Below are 20,127 nucleotides of genomic sequence, written 5' to 3' on the forward strand. Positions count from 1 at the left end.
ACAGCTATGTCTTTTTTGTACTGTTGAAGCCTACACAAGGTTGTGCAAACCACCATCTTCCCAATAGACTCCCCGACCATCACAATTTTGCAGAGCCTTCTGTTCTACGGCAGACAGATGGAGATTTTATTAAATCAGGCCTTAAACATACAAAGATGATTCTCGGTAACAGCAGGCTATGTGTCTGAGAAGACCGAAATATTTATCCGCTATTATTAAAATCACTATTATAGGATACAGTAACAACTTAGAAGCAGATGCTTCTTTAAAACCTGTGGGAAAATACAGGGTAAAGGTAAAGGAAATATTGCGTTAAATTATTCACATGTGTAAATAGTCTAAACAAGAATACATGCAATCCCCCAAAATGATTCGGAGCTAAGAAAACAACCTGAGAATTTGGGAGGCTTGGGGTTGGGGTTTTTTTTTTTTTTGCACCATTTCAAGAATTGTGTTAGTTAAGGTGGGGGAGTTGGTAGATATTTCTATTGTTAAGTACACTGCATGGGAGAAGGGTGAGACACTGATTTTGCGCTCTATTTATTCCGATGAGGTTTGGAGATTTACTGATAAATACTGTCAGGTAACAACCCCTCCCCCCCAAAAAAGAAAACCTAAATCTTCCAATAGTCAGCAACAGTAAAGGAAAACGATGTCTAAGCTCGTTAAAGATTTTGTCATAAATTTAACAAATTTCTTTGATTTGGCTTATGTAGGTCAGCACACCGGTGATTGGCTCTGAGGAAAATGCACAACCACCCGTCGTCACCAACTTCTTTTTATCAGCCGTGGACTGGATTAGCTGAGAGATGATTTAACCTGAACCCTTAAGGGCTCTTGCAAACTGCAGTATCCAGTAAGGTTTTCTTCATTTCTCTCAACTGTGTCCCATAAGACAAAGCAATATTTGGATGGAGACAACTCGGCATCAGCTTCCTGTCACTACGATGGCCAATATTCTGAGTTGTGCATTTATTTATTTATTTGTCAAACATGTATAAGATAGCAAGTATATACATAAACATAAGCAAAGTAGGTACAGATAAATTAGGACAATTGGAACAGTAGGACAGGGGTAGTAGGCACAATGGTATGCTTATGCACGCCCCTTACAAACCTCTTAGGAATGGTGAGGTTGACTGTAAACAGTAGAATAGAATAGAATAGAATTTTATTGGTCAAGTGTGATTGGGGTTTGGGGAAGAAACCACACAGTCAGATAGTGCATTCCAGCCATTGATCACTCTGTTACTGAAGTCATATTTTCTACAATCGAGTTTGGAGCAGTTTACATTGAGTTTGAATCTATTGTGTGCTTGTATATTGTTGTGGTTGAAGCTGAAGTATTCATCTGCCAGGTAGGACATTGTGGTAGATGATTTTATGAACTATATTTAGATCATAGCGGAGGTGATGTAGCTCTAAGCTATCTAAGTTATTTGCATATGGGAGAGGGGTGGGACATAGAGAAGAAAAGAATTGTATGCCATGTCTATATGGCATACAATTGTTTGTATGTTTGTACAAGGGGACACAATCTGAAGTTAGTTGGGGGAAAGATCAAAAGCAACATGAGAAAATATTATTTTACTGAAAAAGCAGTAGATCCTTGGAACAAACTTCCAGCAGATGTGGTAGATAAATCCACAGTAACTGAATTTAAACATGCCTGGGATAAACATATATCCATCCTAAGATAAAATACAGGAAATAGTATAAGGGCAGACTAGATGGACCAGGAGGTCTTTTTCTGCCGTCAGACTTCTATGTTTCTATGTTTCTATATTGGGGTCAATTATCCATCTAAAACTTCACTTGGTTATTGGGGTATAGATATTATGATGTGAAGCTGATGACGTGCTTCTCTGGCAGTTTGATTGTGGCATATTAGTAGCAGATTTAAAACTAAATAATCAAAGTTAGGTTTTATTTGTACTAAAGCATAAGAGATAATAGTTTTGTTTGTTACACTTCCTCTTTATTATAAGGAAAAGCACAACTATGAAATTATTGCCTATTAAAGTGTTAATTAGAAGACATGTATATGAAAGATTTGGCATTATGTAAATATGTGTAATCAATCATGTTGCTCAAATTATTTAATCAGAGTTCAACTAAAAGTTCTTTAATCAGTTAGCAGCCATAACATCAGAAGGATAATAACAAGGAGATACATTTTGCATGTGTAATATATTGTTGAAATGCTGATCCCAGTAAGGGCCAACCTGGCATTTCATATCTCTGGACTTCCTATTAAGGATGACCTTCCTGTCAACTTTATGAAGTTGCCCAGATTAAGAAACATATTCCAACAAGAATACTAGAAGTCTGTTTACAATGCACCTCTACCTAAGAATACCTCTATTTATGAACTTTTCTAGATAAGAACCGGGTGTTCAAGATTTTTTTGCCTCTTCTCAAGAACCATTTTCCACGTACAAACCCGAGCCTCTGAAACTGTAACCGGAAAAGGCAGGGAGAAGCCTCCGTGGGGCCTCTCTAGGAGTCTCCTGGGAGGAAACAGGGCCGGAAAAAGCAGGGAGAAGCCTCCGTGGGGCCTCTCTAGGAATCTCCTGGGAAGAAGCAGGGCCTCCGCCCTCTCTATGGTTTTCCCAACCACATGCATTATTTGCTTTTACATTGATTCTTATGGGAAAAATTGCTTCTGCTTACAAACTTTTCTACTTAAGAACCTGGTCATGGAACGAATTAAGTTTATAAGTAGAAGTACCACTGTATATGGTAAATTGTCTTGCTTTGAAACTGATAATCCTCTGCTGCAGATAAACTTCTGTTTGAAAGTGGTTCAGGTTGTCTTGTTTATAGCTCAAGAAGCAGATCTATGAGACTAGAAGAGGCATTCAAGTTAGTATCAACATGTAAATATTTCATAGTATATTTTCACTCCCTGTGGTTTCCCAAATCCCATGCATTATTTGCTTTTACATTGATTCCTATGGGAAAAATTTCTTCTTCTTGGAAACTAAGAACCTGATCATGGAATGAATTAAGTTCATAAGTAGAGGTACCACTGTATTTAGAAAAGCTGCAAGTGTGACTCTTTTTCTCTTTCCTCATGCTTATAAATCAGGGATTTAGGGGGGAGCAAATCTGAGTCTCTTACCCTCTCCCCTGAGGTCAAAGCATTGTTGCTGTCTTAATGGTTTCCAGATATTTTTTTCATCTCTGTAGTACCCTATATCTCCTTAGATGATGTCAATGAGCAATGGCTGAGATGTGAATGAAACCTATGAGAGTCTGAGAGTAAAATGATCAAATGTTTCTTCCCCCAAATTAGAATTCACATATTATACTATGCAAAGACTGTTTAGCCTTAATTTGTGGAAAAAGCCATACTGGTTTGCATACCACTATAGATCCTTCTTGACCCTCATCGCCTCAACGGCACCTTTCGTATCTTTAAGTACCTCTTATGCACTCTTAAGAACCCTTCCTAATCTGTAGAAATTCCATGTGCCTTCCAGTGGTGGGTTGTGAATCCTTTTGCTGCTGTTTTGCACGTGCACAAGCTTTGTGCACGCATGCACAGCAATCAAAAAATGGCTTCTGCACATGCACAGCAGCAAAAAGTAACTTGTGTGTATGTGTAAAAGCAAAATCCAAGATGGCGGCAGCCATGGAACAGCACTAACAGAACTGGCTCCATGACATCATCACTGGTTTACTAACAGTTCTAAAGAACCAGTTAGAACCCACCTCTGATGCTTTCCCTGACTCATAGCAGCACTTTTGAGGAAACTTAATGAGAAAGTCAGCAGGAAGTCAGAATTTTTCCTGTTCCTTTTTTGCCTACCCATCGTCAGAAAGGGTCTGTAGGGATGCCCATGGTCACTCTGTTTCTCTATTTAAATAATATTTCAGAAATGATGGTTGTCTAGTCCATTCTGAAAGTTCTAATTGATAATATTATTAAAGTTATTGAAAAAAAAATCACATAGGTGACTATATAAATCCGATAAACAACAAATATCCCTCAAGAAGCGAAGCATTTCCAGGAAGGGAAAAGAATATCTGGTTTCTTGTGGTCATCCTATGAAGTCATGCAGCTACTCCATGTAATAGAGTCGATTTTTTAAAATCTTCCTTGGGGGAGGGGGTGGAAATAAGTCAACTGAATTTAATAGTAAGTTGTATCTTTACTGCAAAAGATACATAATAAATACAAAGTTGACTCAGTCTTCCATCCTTCCAAGGTCGGTAAAATGAAGACCCAGATTATTGGGGGTAATATGCTGACTCTGTAAACTGCTTAGAAAGGGCTGTAAAAGCACTATGGAGCTGTATATAAGTCTAAGTGCTATTGGCTATTGCTATAATATGTTGTTGGTATTTATCATTTAAGGAGCCAGGGAAATGATCTTTGTCCTTCATAGGTTTGAAATAGGTCAAAGGTGTGTATTAGCCTTTCTATCCTTCTCTGTAAATAAAGTTCCATATAGTATAGTATTTCCATATAGTATTTTGCACTTTGTCATTTGCACCCATGTATATGATAAAGCCACTCCTAATTATCCACATTCAAGTTAGAATAGAGGATTTCGTCCATCTTTTATGCGTATGGTGCACAAGTGTAATTCTTCGCATTGGCTGCACCTCCCACAGAGATGGGGATTTAACAGAAACACTCTACCCTTCTGAATTATGCACATATACTGTACCTCATCTTGCTTAGTTCTCCATGAAATGTCAGAAGTACCTCCTACCGTGCCATGTCGACAACTCCGGCAATACTGATTAAATTTCTATATACTATCAAATTGCTGAGTCCTGCCATCCATAAATTATGAAATCTGTCTTAGACTTCATAAGCCACTTCTTAAATGTGAATTTTCAGCTTAGCAGGGTTGTGTTATAATTTTATTTATAGGGTTGTTGTTGTTTTTTTTTTAAAAAAAAGCACAGCCCATATTTTAAGTTTAAGGAATTTAGAATAATTTTAAATGCATTTCTTTTAATGAAAGAAGTAAATAGAGTGACTCAACCTATAACTTGTAGTCCAAGTAAAGAAATGATGTTGCTGCATTGTGATGCAAAGTCTCTGATACACACACACACACACACACACACACACACACACACACACAGAGTCTGTGTACAGGCTTTCCTATACATACGTGTCCAAATGTGAGTTCGCACAAACACACACATAGAAAAGAGAGTCCTACCTAGATTCTGTCTCCAGGTGAAAAATATTCTGTAGAGCTGTATTCAAGACCAGTATTACACTAAATATTGCTGCATAAAAAGACATAAATGTTAATAGGGACTTTGGTCATTTCACACATCAAATGACTATGTGGAGTTTCTCCATTCTAGGCTGCATATTTTGAATCACATTCAGTACTGTTGACCTTTTAGCCTCAAATACTAGAACTAAGGAACATAACATTAATAGTCTACTGCTATTAATCTCAAGATTCTGGTTCAATCTTATTATGCAAAGATCTTCCTGGTTTTGTTTTGTTTTTAAATTGTAGTGGGGAAAGGAGCAGTAAAAAAAAAAAGAAACACACAAGTTGCTTTATTCTATGCCAATCATTGAAATGCAACTGTTCCCATCAACAGGATCAGCCAGATTCACATATGAAATTGATAGCTTATTGACCCATGACTTAGGGGAAATATGTATTATTTGTCCCAATGGTGCTGTTTCAAAAGGCAACTGGACTTTGTTTTTTCATAAATTCTGTGACCTCCTCCAGTACTTCTCTTGGTAGTAGTTATTTCAAATCTTGGAATTGAAAGTCCGGCTGCCTTTTGAAAAAGAGCCTTTGGGACAACCATGATCTGGATGACTGTGAATTTCTCTAAAAATGCCTCCCCTTAAAGAAAACAGCCTGAGACAATATATAGCTATTAACAGCTACATTCAATTCAACATTAAAAAAAAAGAAATTTAAAACAAAAAACTAATCTGATTAATAAGACACATAATAGTCTATGACTGGTGCAATCAAGTACTTGCATTCAAAGATGCTGAATCAGTCTTAATTTTTCATATTTAGTATGGACCATGAAACACAAAATTATAAAGCCAAGTGTGATTGAAAAATTAAAATAATACAATAAAGCTGCAAACTTTTCTCCAAACTCTCCCGGCATCTTTTTTTCTGCCTCTCCTTTCTGTCCTCCTCCCCTTCCCTCTCTTTCACAATTTCCCTCTGCTGGTTCTGCTATACATCTTTCTTGTGTAAAGTGTCCCTCCCCCAGACTACTACATAACCCAAACATGGCCATCTTTCTACTGCAAAGATAGCTTTTTAATCCTATGACAAGAAAAACCAGGCAAAATCCTCACCTATAAAATTCATTTTGGAAACAGGAGATGAGAAACTATACATAACCTTCCTAATCAAGAGTGCATGCTTAATTGTATCAACCTTCCATCCTCTTAATACCATACACCTTCCTTTGTTTAAACACTTACCTCACTTGCTAAAATGTGTCCACAAATCAACTCTTTTAGTTCTCCCATGCCAAAACATATAAAAGAATATCTGCCTTTTTGTTGTTCAGAGTCCCTTTTCTTGCACACTTTCATGAAACAAGAAACAAATTGAGACAAACTAGAATCCTCTGAAGTTATACATGTTGAAATAGATACATTCAAGTCCAGCCATTAAGAACGCCCCTCCCCATTGTACAACAATTAATAGATATGAATCATTTTTTGTGTTAGGTCCTTGAAAAACACTTCAGACTCCAGCACCATGGATAGTACCAAGCGAACTACTTACTCTAAAAGTTTATACTAAAACTTTTAGTATCAGAAGATGGCAGCACCTGGCTGTTTTTTAAAGTCAGATGGAATGGGTTGGAATTTTGGAGAATGCTTTGACTGCTAAACTTTTAAAGGTAGTGAGATTGAACTTGAGTGTTGGTGAATACATGCACACGGTTCTGCATTTTACTTGGAGGCACCAAGTAAAATACTAGGGCAGACTTCTGACTTGGAATATTCCATCCCTTGATTTTTCCAAAAGCTCACAATGGAAGTATTGACTGATCAAGGGCTGACATTGAAAGTTGAAAGATTGAGCTGAAGGCTTTCCTTAGGAGGCTCAAGAAACTTTAATTTTGTAATGGTGCCCCAATACATCCTCTATTGGGACTGCTGATTCTTCTACCATTATTTCTAAGTACAGGTCACTGCTAAACTCTAGAGTCATTATTCATTTGTTGTGTTGATTAAGCTTTCCCTGGTAGACACAGCTTACAAATATATTTGAATCTCTTGTTGTTTAAGGAATGCTACAAGGAACAACATACCTTCCACTTGCAGATATTTTACTCTAAATAGCTTCCTCCATAGAAGTATGAATTGGAAGAGCAAGTCTATGATAATTGCAGCAGGACATTTTGTCACGTGGTTTTGCATACTGGCAAAATTGAAATGATCAAGTTAGCTAAAGTGCAGTGGGCACCAATAAAACCATGTGAACTATCACAACAAAAGTAATTGGATCCTGAATTATAAGGTGGTAAAAACAAGCATAAAGAAAGAAAGAAATAGAAGCAACATCCAAAGAAATATAGTGAGTATATATTTAGAGTGCTAAATAATGTTGAATCAATTTGAATATGTTCAAACTAAAAACTAAATGAAACCAATTGTTAAAACAAGACAAGAAATATGATCTCACCTGTTCTGCCGGCATGTCTCAACCGTCCGTAATTACATGGTAATTAGTCCAGGAAGACACACACCACACGATAAAAGGAAAACCCCAAAAATTTTATAAACAGAAAAACAGAAACAGCTCCCTTTTTAAATATCAAAGGTATTTTCTGGTACACACAAGGCACAGGTTAAATGCAGTCCAATTGCTCACCCAATAACTGGGAAATTGAGTCCAATTCTAAAGTCCAGAGAGTCCACACACACAATTCCTGAACAGCAAAAAACACAATCTTGATGAAACAATGAATCAGATAAACTGCCATGAGGCTAAAACACCGGGCTGCACTTTTATCTGTAGCACTAATTACAGCAGCCCCACCCAACCACAGGTGGCCTCATTTTCTCTTGTAATAATCCTTCAGTTGTTGTCTCCTATGCATCACTCTATGCATGCATGGATGTGTCATTAATTCTTGTTCAGAATCCAGGGATGATACAGATGACTGATCTCCTCCTGGGCTGTCTGCCAAACTCCCCTCTTCCCTGTCACTCATGCTTCCTTGGTCAGAGGAGACTTTGTCAGCAGATTCTACTGGGAGCAAAACAGGCCTGAGGCATGTGGATGTCTCCCCCACATCCACCTCCACATCCCTTGGGGCAGGAGCTGGGCCAGAACTAACCACAACATCACCTAAGTAAATATCATAAAAGGAAAAGAAAACCATTGCTTGAAGAATCTAAAAATATAACTTTGGTTTTTTTAACTGATTCACCTTCCTTGGTGGCTCAGCAAAAACTTTCTTTTAAAAAGTCATTTTTATGCCTAGCTCATTGATCCAAAGGCCTTAACAAGAATGTAAGTGCTAAGCCTTCCTCCCAAGTGAGAACAATATAGTTCTGCAAGTGAGATGATAGAAATCAGGAAGAGGAAGGGAATTGTAAGTGTAAAGGAATAGCAAATGCAACTGATTTCTCTGCACCTTAATTTACCCACAGCCTTTTCTCTCTGAAATCTTATCCCTGCACAATTCAGAACAATGGCTATAATGGAACTTCTGATGATATTACTTCAAATGCAATTTTATTTGCTCTGTAGGAGTACAATACAATGCAATTTAATTTTGTCTAAATTGTTATATCCAGCCTCGCGAACAACCTGCCCTTTCCTAGTGAGTGGAGCAGCTGCTGCACCACTGGCAGGGGGTAGGAATGATGGGCAAGCGCCCGGTTGATAGAACATTTATAATCGCCACACAAGCGAATTCCCCCATCCCCCTTGACCGCAATTACCACTGGGGTTTCCCATTTCGCCTGGTCAATAGGTTCTAAAACCCCTTGGCTAATTAATCTGTCCAATTCTTCGTCCACTTTGGGTCTCAGAGGAATGGGTACACGGCGGGGTTTAAGTCGGACAGCTGGGACATTAGGGTCTAAGCTAAAAGAAATCAATGAGCCCTTGTAACAGCCCAGGCTGGAATCGAACACCGAGGGAAATTCCTTGGCCCACCTGTCAAAACCCGTCTCCTCCCTCACTGCATTCACTCCCGTAACAGATAACCCCAGGGCAGTAAACCAGTCCAATCCCAGCAAATTGGCAAAAGGCCCATTCACGATAATTAAAGGCAATTTGCCTGTAAAAGCCTTAAATTGAACAGTAAAGGTACCCTCCCCCACAACAGGAATTTGAGTTCCTTGATAGTCCTTGAGGTTGAGCTGACACGGCCGAAGTTGAGACTTCCTTAGCACGGGAAAACATCGCTTCGCCGTCGACCAGGACACCAGGGATCGGGCGGATCCAGTGTCGACTTGCATCGGGCAGACAGTGTGGCCCAGGCGCACAATCACGGAAATCTTGTCCACCGAGGAGGACGTCTTTCGCACGTACGCTGTAGTCGAACGCGGAGAAGTATAAATAGCATTGCAGTCTTCCCGGCGACAATACGAGGACCGTCTCTGCCACCTAGAGCCTGAGTTAGAATAGTCTTTTTGCTCCCTCTGAGCCGGTGGAGGAGATCTGCGGGACCGGCAAACCTTAGCGATATGCCCTTTCGCACCACAGCGCCAGCAAGAAGCGCCACGGAAAGAGCAATTTACTCTGAGATGCCCCCCCCCCGCACCCACGGCAAGGAGACAGTGGGGCCCGGGGCCGGGTGGCAGGCTGCTCCCGTCCACGGCTCGTAGTCAACCGACAAACTTCCTCCTCAGTAGGCGCCGATGCCCCCTCAGCTTCTGCAGGCATCCCTGGCTTGTCTGGTGAAGGGCTACTTGGCACGGTGACATTAACTGAGGAGTCCATGGCTGCCACGGATTGTGTGGACAACTCAAATGCCCTGGCCTCTGCCAAAGCTGTGTGAAATGATAAATCCTGGATGGCCAATAAACGCCGCTTGAGGCGACCATCTCTTATGCCAAATACCAGTCGATCAAGGAGGTAATCGTTCAAATCCAAAAACTCACAGTAAAGAGCCGCCCTGCGTAAGGCAGCTACATAGTCATTTATCGATTCCCCCTCTCCTTGATTCCTCTGGTAGAATTTATACCTTCGAGCACAACGGGAGGGAGCTGGGGCATAATGATCTTGAAGAGTTTTAAGAAATTCGTCCCAGGGCACATTGTTAATGGAAACCGGGGCAAACAAAGCTCGAGCTGTCTCGAACATTTCCGTGCCGCAAAATCCGAGGAAATAAGCCCTCTTACGGTCACCCGAAATCTCTGAAAATCCATTTGCAATTAGAAAACAGTCAAACCTGGCCACGTATGAGTCCCAGGTCTCCCCTTGTGGATCAAAGGGGGGAAAAGATACGTGGGTAGACATTGTGGTAAGTATAGTTACCCACAATAGTAGGAATCCTCGTCGCCAAATGTAATAACTGGAACTCACGTATAAATCAGGCCGTTTATTATAGGAACTCGTGCCAGAGCAGGCAGATACACACACATAAGGTTTCAGCAGAAAGCATAACATTTATACAGCAGACAGGCTGAGGAGCCAACCAATACAAAACAGAATAATCTCCCGCCTGCATTGTTACTTAGTAAACGCGGCCAATCAGCACCTTGGAGAAGGCGCCAATCCCCGCGGCTTTCCCTGCTGCCGGTCGTCAGGCAGATATAACACTCCTTTCTTCTTGGTTAGAGCAAACGTAATCCTTCAGGTAGGCGGGTTTTTTTGAAATCCTGCTGGAGCGTCTGAGCTCTTCCTGAGACTCCGGCTTGGCCTCTAACTCTGTCAATCTTTCCCTTGACTCCCTGTGTGGAGGAGAAGCCACTCCTGAACAGATACCTGGGGCAGGACTTCCCAGTCCCCTAGCTTGGGCTGGTAACGGAAACACCTCCCTTTCCAGCAATCCTTCCCCACACTCAGTGACTTCCTGATCTCTTGCCCTGTCCAACCTGATTTGGTCCAAGTGCCTTCTCCAAACCCTGCCATCCCTTAATATTGTTTCAAAGGAACGAGGCCCTAATGCTCTACTTATTGTTGCCCGCTTCCAGTTCTGCCCCCCTGAGTATGCCCTCACATACACCCTGTCACCAACCTCTATTTTCCTTCCCGCTGGATCTGGCCACTGTGCAGCAGGGGCATATAAGGGATGTAACCTGTCCAGGGTAATCCTCAGTTTCCTGCCCATTAACAATTCGGCCGGAGTCTTACCAGTCGCCACACACGGCGTGGAGTGCTGAGCCATTAGCAACTCCGTGATTCTCTGGTGCCATGACCCTTGTGGCATCCTTTTGAGGGCATCCTTGGTAGAGCGTACCATGCGTTCCGCCTGCCCATTTCCGGCGGGATGCCAAGGCGATGCCAGGGCATGTCTGATGCCCACAGCTGCCAAAAACGACTCAAAAGCCACAGAAGTGAATTGAGGGCCATTGTCCGAGACAAGTATGTCAGGGAACCCATGAGACGCAAATAATGATTCCAAAACTGTCACAATAGCCATAGACTGAGTAGACCTCAAGCGGGCCACCTCTAACCACTTAGAGTGGGCATCCACGACTATTAAAAAATTCTCGCCCATAAAAGGACCGGCCAGATCAATATGTAGCCTTGCCCATGGCCCCGCAGGTGGCTCCCAACATAACGATTCCGCTCGGGGGGGAAGAGACCTACTCTCTTGGCACACCTGACAAGCTGCCACCCGCTGTTCTATCTCCTTATCCATGCCAGGCCACCAGACATAGTCCCTGGCAAGCCCTTTCATACGGACAATGCCAGGATGTCCTTTATGTAACACAGATAGGACATGTGCACGTTGCTTGGGGGGAATTACTACTCTACTACCACGGAGCACACAACCCCTTTCCACTGACAGCTCTAGTTTGCTACGAAAATATAGGGCAAATTCTTCCCCAGGAGAAGAGGCAGGCCAGCCCCGGAGAATCCACTGCTTAATCCTAGACAAAACTGAATCTTTTCCCGTCTCCCTGGCTACCTCCGGAGCTGCCAATAAAACAGGCTCATTCCCAATGGCCAAAACCGTGCTGGCTGGAGCAGGATCTGACAGGAGCTCCGTAAGGGGACATCTACTCAACGCATCCGCGTGTGCAATGTGGCGGCCCGGCCGGTAAGTCAACGTATAACAATAATTGGCTAAAAATATTATCCAGCGCGACATGCGCGGAGACAGCACAACCGGACTCTGCCTATTCCCAGCTAGTAACCCTAACAGAGGCTGATGGTCCGTGACGAGCTCAAAGTGCCGGCCATACAGATAGTTGTGGAATTTCCGCACCCCCGCGATCAGAGCCAAAGCCTCCTTATCGATATGCCCGTAATTCCGTTCTGCCTTAGCTAGAGTGCGGGAGAAAAATGCCAATGGAGCCTCCTTCCCATCTGGCAACTTGTGGCTCAGCACCGCCCCCACGCCGAACTGTGAAGCGTCGCATGTAAGAATTAAAGGCAACGTTGGGGAATACTGGGCAAGCACACTATTGGAAGTCAGAATTTCTTTTACCGCCAAGAATGCCGACTCCTCACGCCTCCCCCAATGCCAAACAGCCTCCTTATCCAGTAACCTATGGAGCGGCTCCGCGACCGATGCCTTGTGAGGCAAAAATACGGCATAAAAATTTAATAAACCTAAAAATGCTTGCAATTCTTGTTTTGACTGTGGTCTCGGCGCCTCCTTAATTGCTCTCGTCTTATCCCCTGTGGGGTGGATTCCCTTAGCATCTACTGTGAAGCCTAAAAATTTCACACTCGGGACCCCATAAACACACTTTTTTGCCTTCAACTTGAGTCCAGCATCTCTAAACTTAGACAGTACCTGTCTAGTTCTCATTTCCAACTCCTCCGCCGTCCCCCCAGAAACCAATACATCATCAAAATAGGGGACAGTTCCCCCAATTCCGTAAAGCAACCGCTCCATGAGCCCCTGGAAAATTCCAGGGGCAATAGACACCCCGAATTGAAGTCGGTTGCACTTAAACACCCCCCGGTGAGTAATTATCGATTGCGCCTCAGCAGTTTGGGGGTCCACAGGCAGCGCCGGTCGTCAGGCAGATATAACATAAATGGTGTCAAGTGATACTGAGCCATCCCCATGATGGGGAGCTTGTTTGCATCTAACTTCCTGGGCTATAGCTAGGAGGCTAGTTTCTATCAGAAGACAACACTGAATTTGGTACTTCCAAGGTATCAAAAATAACGGCAGCAAAATTAACATATTGTAACTTGGGAGGGAAGAAGAGAGAACATTGGGATCATAGGTTGTTCTCAAAACACCCCAGTGGTGTGCATCTGTATATACTTCCAGAGAAGTACAATTGGTAGAACCTATTTAATTTTGCAAAGCCTAGGGTGTTTCAATTTTCCTATTTTGGAGCGCACTGCATGATCACTTCCTTGCAAGCTGAGAGTTCAGCATGAAATATTAAGGTTTTGCTAGGTCATATCAAGAGATTTAAAATAAAATCTGCTAATATTATTTTAAAAACTATTTCATTTATTCCCCTTCTTTTTTGTGTGCTCTTTTTAAAGTTCGAGGTTTTTGGTGGGTGTATTGAATCATACCAGCTTTTTGTTTAGCCATTCATTAATTGTATTTCCAATACTAAAATACTTAGTGGGATAAGTGGTAATTGTGTTCGTTAACTTCAAATAGTATGGTTATGAAAATATACTATGAAATATTTACATGTTGATACTAACTTGAATGCCCCTTCTAGTCTCATAGATCTGCTTCTTGAGATATAAACAATACAACCTGAACCACTTTCAAACAGAAGTTTATCTGCAGCAGAGAATTATCAGTTTCAAAGCAAGACAATTGACCATCTATTGGATGCTCAGATATACAGTGGTACTTCTAGTTACAAACTTAATTCGTTCCATGACCAGGTTCTTAAGTAGAAAAGTTTGTAAGCAGAAGCAATTTTTCCCATAGGAACCAATGTAAAAGCAAATAATGCATGCGATTGGGGAAACCATAGAGAGGGTGGAGGCCCTGCTTCTTCCCAGGAGATTCCTAGAGAGGCCCCACAGAGGCTTCTCCCTGCCTTTTCCGGCCATGTTTCCTCCCAGGAGATTCCTAGAGAGGCCCCAAGGAGGCGTCTCCTTGCCTTTTTGGGTTACAGTTTCAGAGGCTCAGGTTTGTAAGTAGAAAATGGTTCTTGAGAAGAGGCAAAAAAATCTTGAACACCCGGTTCTTATCTAGAAAAGTTCCTAAGCAGAGGCGTTCTTAGGTAGAGGTACCACTGTACCTGCTCTCTTCCTACTCTCCATTGATCCATACACAGGCCATAGCACTATTGCGGTTCCAGGTTCATCATCATGCTAAATCAGATGCGAGAATATTATCTGGAATATTTTAAACTGTCTTTTAAATGAAGAAGAAAATCTATTATTAAGTCGAGAAGCATTAGCTGGACAATTAGCCTGTATAGAAATAAAATTACTGTTTTTATTAGCTCTGATTAATGAGTTAGAGGTGAAGTTAATATGAACTTAGATTAATAAGATTTATAAAAGTATTCAGATTAATTACACACAGAGACACACACACAGACTTGTGGCTTTATTGAAGAGAACATGTATGGGCCTTTAAGATGAGAGCATGGACTACATTTCATTTACAGTATTAATGGTATTAGAATCCCTAATGCTTGTCTGTATGTCTGTATGTCTGTATGTCATCTTTATCTATATTGAAGATTTTCAGATAAATGAAAGGTAAACATGAAATTGTAAAGAATTAAATTAAAAAGAGTGATAAAGATAACAGAACAAGTAGCAAAGATAATGAACTTAGAAAAAAGAAAAATACAGTATATAAAATAATGTTTCTTTACAGCAGTTAGAAACAAATTCATTATCCCTCTTTAAAGTTACACGATATTTCTTGCCTTCCTATATCAAATCCTAATGCTAGATTTCTAATAATATTTTCCCTAAAAGTATAGGGGTTTTTTCCCATTGATTGCAATATGTCAGGTTATGTAGGCTAATTAGCCTTTAGGGAGGGAGCAGAATTTATAAATGGATTTTTTAAAAATCCTGGCACGTGTTATAGTCTGGGATTACACATACCTGAATACGGCGTCCAAATTATGCAGAAAATATGTATGAAGACTTTGCACCTACTGCTGGGGATCTGGGTGAGACATATTCTATACATTTATAAGATGTAATGGATGTTGATGCCACTGCAACTCCTTGAATTAATTAGCCCTTAATTTTCCCTTTACAGTGAATACCCTCTCCTTTGGGTTTCTGAGTCTCTTCCCAAGGCAGCATGAACTAGGCAACTATTTAGCTCTGCTTCTGTACCAGCTGGCAGCCAATGGCTCTCTACAGGGACTTAAAAAGAGGGAAAGCAGCCAATCATGCACAGTGTAATTTACATCTGATTGATGAAGATCTTAGAATCAGAGAAACAATTAATTTGTACCATGGCTCCTGTGGGTCTAAAACTGAAAGATTTTTGCCACTGGTACAAACATTAATTTTCATCTTGATCAATCTCCCATCTTTTTAGATGTCACGTTTGTTCATGAGATACTTTTAAAATCATGCATGTTAAACAATGACTTGGGCAGTGTGTGCATTTCAGAATTAAATAATCTAGTTCAGCAAATTAACTGACTGAATACATTTGAAATTAGCCACAGGGAAGATTTTGCTAGTATATATTTATATAATACTAAGTTGAAAGTTTGCTCTTGGGATTTTCCACAACAATTATGCCTGTTGTCACACTTTCAGCATTAGAACCATACTGTATCCAGCACTAATCTTTTCAAAGTGCAGTGATTTGCATAGAACACTTGCAAAGTGTTCATTAATCAGATTAAAAATATCCATTAAAATAACTTGTGTTCATTATATTAGTAACTGGCATTTGTTTTCATAAGACCTATGCTGTGCTTACCCAGTCTGGTGCCAGCTAAATGTGTCAGCCTTCAACTCCCAGAAATCCTGGTCAGAGCCATGAGCTGACATGCAATACATGATTGTTTGAGGTACTGCCTGGTTTCCATAGTTTCTGCTCATTCAGTAAGATCAGACAGAATGATCCACTTAATTAAGCAAAGTCATTTATTGGGTTGTAGGAAATGTGCCTTCTCTGTAGTAGTCCTTGCCTTCCAGAATAGAATCTGTCCAGAGCTTTGCACAGTTCCAACCCTAAAGATGTTCTGAAAGTCTTTGAAAACCTGGCTACTCTCCATAGTGGGTGGAGCTATCATCCAGAATGGGTTGACCTTGTCCAATCAGATAAAGACTGGGTCTGTTAATTTAAATACTGAGGGTGGGGCACTTCAGCCTTCCTCCCCCAGTTATGACTCAGTCCTCAGTCTGGACAGACATACCCTGCTATGGAAAATGGTATCTCCATCACCCCAAGGCGTGTCTACATTCTAGGAATGAACCTTCAATGGCTTCTCTTGCCCTTTCAAAAATCCAGTCGCAGCAACTCCAATATCTGGATTCTGGTGACCACAGCTGTCTGCAGGTCATGGAAGTCTTCTGCCATATCTCAGGGCTGTCTATTTCAAGAGCCGCACCACCTCCTAGTCACCATGAATACCAGCTGGACAGGTTGAGGGTCCTAGTGGTGCAGGGCATATAGACTACACAAGAAGCCAGGTGTGCCATTAACTGGTTCGAGCTTCATACCATCCACCTGGCCCTCAAGAGCTTTGCACAATATCTGGTAGGTCAGCACTACTAGTTCTAACAGACAATATAGTGGCCAAGGTGCATGTGAACACATAGGGAGTACCTGCTTGAGAACGCTAATGCAGGAGGCCGACAAGCTGTGTCTCTGAGTGGACCATCACCTGCTGTCCCTATTAGTGGATCATATTTTGGGGGTGGAGAACTCCAAGGCAAAATGGCTCAGCCAGATGACCGTGGACCGGCAGAGTGGCAACTGCATCCAGCCATCTTCCAGACTCTGACCACCAGATTTAGACAGCAAGTGGTTGATCTATTTGCCTCCTCCCAAAATACATAGCTGCCCAAGTTCCTCTCCCAGTTCCCAACCCCCAGGGAGCTCCATCAGCTGGGAGCTCCATCAGTTCCATGAGTTTCTCCAAGCTCCTCCTGTATACTTTCCCTCTTTTCCCTATCATCCACAGAGTACTTCAGAAGATATTGCAGGAGGGGGTGGAGGTCATCTATTGGCTCCACATTGGGCCAGGCAGCCCTGGGTCACCGATCTGAAGGTGTTATCGGGCAGTCCCAGAGTAGGACTCCCACATCAGGGCCAGATCAACCATCCCAACCTGGTGTGGCTGAGACTGACTGCTTGGTGGTGGACTCCCCAGCATTACTGCCCCAGGGTCATCACCACTATGTTGGCCTCTAGGAGGCTTTCTATGGAGTGCATCTACTCTGCAACCTGGTGGGTGTTCTGCTCCTGGTCCATCCGAGCCTGATACTCACCTACCTGTGGCCCAGTTCCAAGACTGCTTGAATTCCTGCAGGACAGACTGGACAAAGGCCTGTCTCCAAATGCCATTTGCAGACAGGCGGAGGCCCTTTTTTCAAGTCTAGCCTGCTGGGAGGCCTCTTCTCTTGCCCAATTTCCACTTGTGCACAGGTTCATCAGAGGGGCCTGTCATCAATGTCCTCCAGTGGTCCACACATTCCCTACCTGGGATCTAGCTAAGGTTCTGGACTCCCTCATCGGAGCTCCATATGAGCCTATAGGTAGGGTCTTCCTCCACCATCTGACATACAAGGTAGCCTTCCTGATCGCTATTACCTTGGCCAGGAGGATCTCCAAGATGTCAACACTCTCTGTCATGTGTGACCTGTGCTTTATACATCAGGACAGGGTAGTCCTGGACATCACCTTTGTCCCAAAGGTCAGCTTCTGGTACCACCGAGCTCAGGAGTTAATACTGCCAGCACTAATTCCTCCAATGACTTTGAGCACAAATAGGTGCAAATCGCCCTGCGAATCTCTTTGCAAAGGGCAATTCACACTATATTAAATGCACTTCACCCTTTACACACACTGATTCAATGCTTGTGTCCTTCCTATCTGCTTCTTTGGGACTTAAGGTGTCAGCGTCTACAGTTGTTTGTTGTCTTCAAACTGTCATCACGGCGGCTTATGACCTGTTCTCGACATCCTTTCCTACCACAATCACTGTGTACTTCATCAGGAATGCAGCCACATCAGTGGCCTGGCAGACCCAAGCATCGCTGGAGGAGGTATGCCATGCCACAGTGTGAGCTTCTCCACTGTAATTTGTTAGACACTACAGAATAGATGAGTTCGCATCTGCAGTAGTGTCCTTTGGTTGTAGAGTACTCCAATTTATCTGTGGCACCATACAATTTTGGGTACCCATCATGCACAAATCTTGGGCACATTTATTTATTTTATTTATTTATTGGATTTGTATGCCGCCCCTCTCCGGAGACTCGGGACGGCTAACAACAGTAATAAAACAATGTACAATAATAATCCAATAAATACTAAAAATGATGAAAAAACCCATTAATATAAAAAACCAAACATACATACAGACACACCACACATGAAATTGTAAAGGCCCAGGGGGAAAGAGCATCTCAATTCCCCCATGCCTGGCGGCAGAGGTGAGTTTTAAGGAGTTTACGAAAGGCAAGGAGGGTGGGGGCAATTCTAATCTCTGGGGGGAGTTGGTTCCAGAGGGTCGGGGCCGCCACAGAGAAGGCTCTTCCCCTGGGTCCCGCCAAGCAGCATTGTTTAGTTGACATATCACAGCAGCATTCCTGCCCTTAGCATTCAGATAGTGTATTACAGCGCACACTTCGCACTTGGTCAATGATGATCTAGTGACCACTGGCACTTGGTCCACTTGGTCAATGATGATCTAGTGACCACTGGCACTGCTTCTGCTGGCTTCCCACTACGCGATAGTAATAACAATTTCCCCCATGAACATTCCCTGCAAGAACTACATGCCTTGTAACCAAGTTCACATAAAAAAAGCCAAAATGGAAGCAAATAAACAGCAGTCATGTTCATGAGAAGGTAGACCACAACTCAAGGTTTAAAGATGGAGCTACTGAAACAATAATATCTCAGAGTTTTCTTTATCTTCAATTCTGATCAGATAAATTTGCACGAGTGAAAGGAAGCAACTATAGATTTCCCTTGTATTCTCATCCTAGTGAACAATTATTCTAAATAAAAACAAAACAAAGCTGAAGTTGTTGACATAATCAAAAATAGAAAGTTAAATTTTCTTCATCTTTTCTCACAGAATCTGTTGCCACTAAATGTGAGATACTTTGCATTACTACATTCTGTAAGGCATGTGACTAATATTTTTAAGAGTGTTGTGTTCTTACTTCCAGGGTTTTGTGCTCATCTGGTAATTCAACATGAAAGCCCCTTGAGATCGATGGAAGAATATTCTGTAAAGCCTACTACTGTTGTATTTTATTTCAAAAGTCCAACCATCTGCAGTCAAATATAGCATAGCACAACACAACATAATAAAGTAGAAATCTATTACAATAACAGTTCAAAATTATCCTTTTGTCTGCTGATTTAATTATGAACCCCAAAGCTAACCCTTGCTAGAACAGAGGTTAACAAAGTATTTAGTAACATGTGGATTCTCAGTAAGTCACAAGGAGAAACAATTCTGCAACTGGATTGTAACTTGGAGGAATATTGGAGGAACATTTAAGAGTTGATAGTAAAGACAGTGGACTGGACAATTAGTTGGGAATGAACTTTGTAGAAAACATAAAATGGATTTAACTTAAAATAATTTTTAAAATCCACAGAAAATTAGGAAAGTCAAAAGATAAGGGGAAAATAGCAGATAATAAAATAAGGAAAAAGAATCAATACAAAAGGAGAAAATTAGAGATAAAAGTTTAAATTAAAACAAAGGGGGAGTAGAAAAATTGGGAAAGGCATTTAACATGTATAAACAACTTAGTTTCACTTAAAACACAGAAAATCCGTGTTTCAGGAATAGCAGAAAAAACTCTGTTCCTGAAGAGATACATAGCACAAGCATGTATCAAGGAA

The 20,127-nt window shown here is 41.7% G+C and overlaps 1 long non-coding RNA gene across 1 annotated transcript in view; it reads left to right on the plus strand.

Annotated features, from left to right (window-relative positions):
• Nucleotides 1–19,572, plus strand: part of LOC139160870 (uncharacterized) — a 144,981-nt gene extending 125,409 nt beyond the window's left edge. The window contains exons 3-4 of the long non-coding RNA XR_011558027.1: nt 717–856; nt 19,440–19,572. This is a non-coding gene — a long non-coding RNA (uncharacterized lncRNA). The remainder of the gene's footprint in view (nt 1–716; nt 857–19,439) is intronic.
• Nucleotides 19,573–20,127: the final 555 nt, after the last annotated feature.

The sequence above is a fragment of the Erythrolamprus reginae genome, chromosome 1 (assembly GCF_031021105.1).
Source record: "Erythrolamprus reginae isolate rEryReg1 chromosome 1, rEryReg1.hap1, whole genome shotgun sequence".
NCBI classification, from domain to species: Eukaryota; Metazoa; Chordata; class Lepidosauria; order Squamata; family Dipsadidae; genus Erythrolamprus; species Erythrolamprus reginae.